The sequence below is a fragment of the Crocodylus siamensis genome, chromosome 5 (genome assembly GCF_052110815.1).
Source record: "Crocodylus siamensis isolate JL-2025a chromosome 5, ASM5211081v1, whole genome shotgun sequence".
In the NCBI taxonomy this organism is placed as follows: domain Eukaryota; kingdom Metazoa; phylum Chordata; order Crocodylia; family Crocodylidae; genus Crocodylus; species Crocodylus siamensis.
The window spans coordinates 55,222,446-55,228,922 of record NC_143399.1 but is presented as its reverse complement, the minus strand read 5'-3'; the positions used below and the strand labels follow the sequence as shown (position 1 = coordinate 55,228,922).

Genomic DNA, 6,477 nt, shown 5'->3' with positions numbered 1-6,477 from the left:
TTTCTTTGCATCCTGTCTGACAGCATGACCCCTTGGGCAGGTGAAAAACTGATGCAAAGTAATTGTTTAGAAGATGGGCCTTTTCTTGGGCATCAGATATCAGCTGCCCCATTGGATCTCACAGGGAGCCAATGTTGTTTTTGTTCTTCCTCCAACTTCCCACATATCTGAAGAACAACTTGTTGTCATCCTTGATTCCAGCGGCTAACCTGAGTTCAGTTGCTTCCTTGGCTTTTCTGAACTGCTCCCTATAGGTAAGGGCTAGTGCTGAGTAGTCCTCCTTGGTGATGATTCCAGTTTTACATCTGGTATAGGGTTCTCTTTTTTGTTTCAGAAGACACAGAAGTTCCCTGTTGAGCCAAGGGGGCTTCCCTGCCCTCTGACTGCATTTCCTGTGGGATGAGATAGACTTCCCTTGCACTTTGAGGATTGAGTTCTTTAGAAATAACCATTACTTACGGACTCCCTTTCCTAGAGGGACATGGCCCCTTAGCATCTGAGTGACCAGTCTCCTGAGTTTGTGGAAGTCAGCCTTCCCAAAGTTGAGTATTTCTGTTTTGCTGAGGGATTTTCCCACCCTGTGTTGGACAGAGAAAGTAATCAGATCATGGTTGCTGTCACCAAGCTTGCCCTTGGTCCTCAGATCACTCACCAGATCATCCCCGTTGGCCAGAACAAAATTCAGCAGCGCCTCTCCCCTAGTTGGCCCGTAGACCTCTTGGCATTAGGTACAGCTCATCAATGCAGGCAAAGAAGTTATGCAACTGGTCAGACCTGGCCACGTGCTCATCCCACAACATGATAGGGAGGTTGAGGTCTCCCATGACAATCATACATCAGAAATGTGTGGCATCGGCCAGTTCCCTATTGAATTCAAGATCCAGTTCTTGGTTAGGAGGTCTGTAATAGACCCAATGAGTATATCCCCTTCCCCATGTTCCCCCCGTAATTTAGCCCAGAGGGTCTTAAGACACCCTCCATGGTTAATGAATTCCATTTGAGGGGAAGTGTACTGCTTCTTGACATGGGGAGCTACACCCCCACCCCTCTTCCCAACATGATTACTCCTGTAGAGGGTCTTCTATACTTATTGACCAGTCATAGGAGTCCCCTCCAGGTCTCCATTATCCCTATGAGGTCATAATCATTATCAGTCAGGAGAAGGGCCAGCTCCTTTTGCTTGTTACCCAAGCTTCTGGTACAGGCAGTTGAGTCTACCATGGACAGTCCTAGGCTTCCATATGTGATGGGATGTAACCTTTCCTTGGGCTCTCAGAGTGGGTTCCCTTGGGCTACCTAAGCTGTTACTGCCTTGACTGGCATGACCTGGGCTAGAACAGTTGATTGACCACCCATCCCCCAGCAATCTTAGTTTAAAGCTCTGTAAAGTAGGTCAGCCATTCTGGCCGAGAAGAGCTTCTTTCCTTTCCGGGTGACATAGAGGCTATTCCTTTCCAACAGTCTGCAACCTCTCACTGAAGTGCAGAGTGTGGTCAAAGAAGCCAAACCCTTTGTGATGGCACCGTTGCCAGACCCTTCTGTTCACCTCACTGATGCACCTATCCCTCAGGAGCTCATGACCTCTGATAGGGAGGATCAAGGAAAAGCTACCCGAGCCTCCAGACTGCTAAGCCCAGCCCCCAGAGCCCTGTAAATCGGGGAAATTACGCCAGGGGAGCAGTAGCCAGGAGGAAGCCCCTGAATCAAGTAACAATCTCTTCCCCCACACCTCCAGTCTTGACACCCTTTAATTTCTCTTCATGCTTGGTGGCACCTCCACTCTTCACATTTTCCCCTCCTCAGCCTTTCTACTTGCACTTCTTGACCTACCTTCTATATGCTGTCTGGCAGCTCCTGCTCCAGCCCAGGCTAGGGGGAGTGGCTGTACAGGGACCCAGATTGCTGCTGCTGCTGCTGTCCCCAGCTGGAGAAGATTCCCCCTCCCTGCACCTGCTCTCACAGTGATGGGGGCAGTTGGGAAGACCCACCTGCTGCTGCCACTGCCCCTGTCCCTGACTGAGTTTGGCTTCCTGTGCAGCCTAGATGGAGTGAGGCAGGAGCAGCAGCACTTGAAACCAGTCCTCCCCCCCTCCCCCCCCCCCCACACCCGCATATACGTCAGCTGGGGGCAGTGGGAGGGGAGGAGACATGAGATGCTCCTGAGCATAAAAGTGAATGAAAGAGGTGACAAGAGAAGGGGATTCTTACCTTTACTGGGGACTTTAAAAAAATCCCAGGCTGGTGTCCTAGAGCATGCTCTGAAAGAGGTGTGCCTGCTCCACTGCATCCCCTCTGGATCTTCCCACGATTACTTTATACTTAAATAAGATAAACAGACATATAGGGTTAGAATTTTGGGACAGGGGGTTTAACAGAAATCTGGCAGCATTCTTTTGGGATTTCCTCAGCAGCACAAACAGAAACATAGAATTTTTGCTTTTATGGCTTTTACTCTCAAATGCCATCTTTCAATTAAAAAAACCCAAAAAAACCAAACAAAACAAATCACAGTCAGTCAACCACACTGCAAACTAAAGCTGTCTAGCCACAGGACAGGCACAATACAGTGAACAGGAAGGTATATTTCCCTCATAACCCCCTACACCTCAATGGTTAAACATGCATTTAAAAGGGCCCACTACTAAAAGTCTTAGAAAAGTTCATTCTTTTTAATTTTCTAGATGGGTGATCAGCTTTTCCCAGGTTGACTGATACATAGCACATAAATTTATTGTTATCTCTCTCTCTTCTGCTCTTTGCTTGAAAGTCAAAACCTCCCAAGTGATTTTTGCTTCACTAAAATCTGTGTGTTCTGTTGGTTTTTTTAAGAAAATGATAAGTTTTATAGAAGCCCTTTGCATGGTTTTCAAGAACTTTTAATACTTGTTAGTAGAGGTGGCATTCTTCTGGAAATCCCAACAATTAGCTGCATTTCCACTAAATCAAAGACTAACCTGTAATCCAGGACAATGCCTTACTGAGCAAGGTTTTTCTTGTAACTTGAGACATCCCCAAAGAGTGAACCTGGACTTACTTAAAGCCAGTATTATAAAATATCTTGGCCCTATTTCTCTGTAAACTGGAATAACAGTTGGTGTGAATAATTTTCTGTGTGAGTAGATTTGTATTGGGCAACACATGTCCAACACATGTAATGCTCTAGCTCATAAATGCATGGTCTCTTTAAAAATGTATCAAGTCTCTGTTCCTCCCACATTAACCATGGTTCTCACAATCTTGACAGTAATCATCATTATTGAGCAATAACATTACAGACATCTGCATGGAATAACATATTATTAGATCTCAAATCCTCCCATTCCATGTGGAGTTTTTTCTTTCTTTTCTTTGGTCTGGGTATGCTACCTTTTCTTAGTGATTTCTGAAGCAATTATCACATTTCTTATCTACAATTTGCTAAGCTGCCATGCACCTTTAAGATGCACTGAACTTCGATTCTCCAATAATTTTAAATATTTCATGATTAATCTCAGATTCACATGCAATTTAAATGGGACTGAGGAATTTTTGTTTGTTCTATGAATATCCATTAATTCTAATATAATAAAAGGTTTGGTAAGTCTATCTGTGTGTCTGTGAGTCTGTCTGTAATACTTCTGGGCAACTGCCCATGCACTGCTGAGAGGAGGCAACTGGTTGCACGACCAGGCTGCATGTACCCAAGTTTGCACCACTGCTGGGGAAGTCTATGGCAGTGGCAAACATGCCCCAACTGCCCAAGCACTGGGGCTTCCCCACAGTGTCCTGTCTGAGGACAAAGTGGGGGGATCATGGTGGCAACACCCTGCCCCGATGTCCCCCAGAACAGCTGGCAAAGAGCTGGTGGTGGCAGTGGGCTAGAAGGATGCGGGGTGGGGAAAGGAGGTGGAGCAAGGCCAGACCCAAAGCATTGGGGAAGAGAGGTGGAGTGGGGCTGGACCTGGAGCAGCAGGGGGAGTGGAGCGGGGTTGGACCTGGTGCAGCGGCGTGGGGCAGCGCAATGCTCAACAAAGAGTGTTACCCTAAAAAAATGGAGTTATGGAGAATAAGAACATAAGAATACTTTCCCATCAAAACATCACCCTCAAAAAAAAAGCAAACATTTGGTGAAGTTCCACCTTCATCTCCAATGTAAGTACAATGCTGGCAGTGACTCTGCAGACTTCCCCACCATGTTCTTCAGGATAAGGGTGGCCAAAATTTGGAATGGGCTTCCACAGGAGGTGGTGCTCTCCTCTCTTCCCCACTTTAAAAAAAGGAAAAACTAATCACGATTAGAACGAATAATAAAATGACAATGAGAACAGCCTGTCATAGGAAAAAAAAATCATTGGTTTTGGAACTGTTATGTGCTGAAAATAAACTAAAGGAAAGCTTATCTTGGGCTAATGGTGACTTGGATAAATAAGAATGAACAATCTAAGGAAAAGAGTCATATCTATGAATTATTCAGTTACTCAGACTATCTGCATTTACTCAGACTATGAGGCTATCAGAAGCAGGAAAACAAATATTTTTCTTTTCAAAATATTTCCCACCCCCCCATCAGCAGTTGTCCTTTTCCTCCTCCCCTCCCAATTCTGTTCATCTCCTTATTGTCCTTAACTGACGTCAGAGAGGAAAACAATATTACACTGTCTACACATCCACATCTGAGGCATATGAGAGGGGAAAGCCTGTTTTGTCTCAGCTCCCTTTCCAAAACAAACAAAAAGTATCATTGGGCCACCCATCATTTAGTCATGGGACTACTTCTGCTGAAGTCATGCAGCCTCTGCACTGAATACACATCACATAGATCTTTTTCTTTGAATGACCACAGCTAGGATGTGACTTTATAGCTAAACCTATCCCTATGAGAAGTTTCTTCAGCATTTGTCCATGTATACATTTGTAAATACCTCCCCTACACTCTTTCCTCATCACAAAATTTAACTGTTATCTGCACTTACTTAGGCAGACAAGGTTATTTGGGCAAATCTGATATCTTTTATTAGACCAACTCAAACAGTCCTTGATCAAGATTAGCAATGGCTAAGCACAAGTGGCACAGGCAGCTGATGTGTTTAACCATGGCAGATTGCTGCTCTGATCCTTGTCCCTGCCAGTCAGGGTGGGGGCAGGACTTAGGGGTCAGTGCTGGTTTGAGGATTTGGCCCCACAGAAGCTACAGAGGTAAGTGTCACTGAATTCAGTGTTGCTATGGCAATGATATGCAGTGACACAATTGCAAGCATGTCACAAATTAAGTCCAAAGCATGAAAAAAAATTGGCTACCACTGTTCTAGATAAGCTGCTTGCTCTAGCACCCTTTACATAAAAAGGTTATTCTTCCAAGTAGCCAGGACATCTGAAACTATTTACACTGTCAGACATCATGCATTTCTATGGCAACAAATAATAGTCAGTTTCTAGTAGCTTTGTGTAAATGGAAGCAAGGTTTTCAGGAAGCAAAGCTTCCTTTTCCAAATGGGTGTAACAATATAGTTAAAATACAGTAATTTGAAGGGAAAAATTAATAGTACGTTTCTCATCCAGGCATCTTGTTTGTAGATTTATTTTCAGAGTCTTAGCTGTTCCTTTGTTCTTTATTGTTATGAGCATATCAGAAGAATTAAGTACTTGATTAAGCAAGTACTAAAATGACTGCTCCTGTACATGCAGCCAGTGTGGGAAGCTTCAGACATGGCAGATATTCAAGAACACTAAAAGTTTGCGCCATCTCTAGGCACTCTGAATGAAATTTATCCTTGGAGAGCAGGGCAGCATAAAAGTATACTTTCAGTATGCTAAGCATGGAAGGGGTGCATAAGACTTGTGCTAACTCTCTCCAGGCCCACAGACATTTCTTTCCTCACAATACTCTAACAACTGAATTACTGGGTAATCTGGGGTGAGTATATCTGAACAAAGGAAGGAGAGGGAATGCAATCAGGGAAGTCAAGTTAGTGCCACCAAGACCGTTTCAAGGATTTCAGAGTGGCAACATGTTGGTCTAGACTCTCCGAACTACTTAAGATTTAAAAATCCACCCTAATATCCACATTGCTCAAAATGGTAGACATTTTTTTCTCTGAATATGCAAATACACAGCAACAGGTAGGCTTCTGACCCACCCTACAACTGCAGTATATAAAAACAGAAGAACAACCAATTAGTGGGTCAGACCATACGTCTGTCTTGCCCATTGTCCTATGTTACACAGTACCAGAAAGTGAATGCTGAAAGGGAGAATGAACTGGGTATGCCCAGAATTTTTTCCCACTGTTACTTTCTCACTTTCAGCCTCTAGCACAGGGGTGGCCAAAGTTACTCACTCTGGGAGCCGCATCCAATCCTCCACCAAAGTTCAAGAGTGCTGGTGCCCGAGTCAGCAGTTCCAGAGGGAGAGAAAGAGTAAGGAGGACCAGCTCAGGGCATGCTCCCCATGGGGAAAGCCAGAGCAGTGGGATGTGCCAGGCTGCACTGTCCCCCAGA

At 44.7% G+C, this 6,477-nt stretch overlaps 1 long non-coding RNA gene across 1 annotated transcript; it reads right to left on the bottom strand.

Annotated features, from left to right (window-relative positions):
• Positions 1–670: 670 nt before the first annotated feature.
• Positions 671–4,309, bottom strand: LOC149864134 (uncharacterized). Its single transcript, XR_016442378.1, has 3 exons — positions 4,119–4,309; positions 2,209–2,318; positions 671–864 (listed from the first exon to the last, which is right to left on the bottom strand). It is a non-coding gene; the product is annotated as an uncharacterized LOC149864134 (long non-coding RNA).
• Between the last annotated feature and the right edge of the window lie 2,168 nt (positions 4,310–6,477).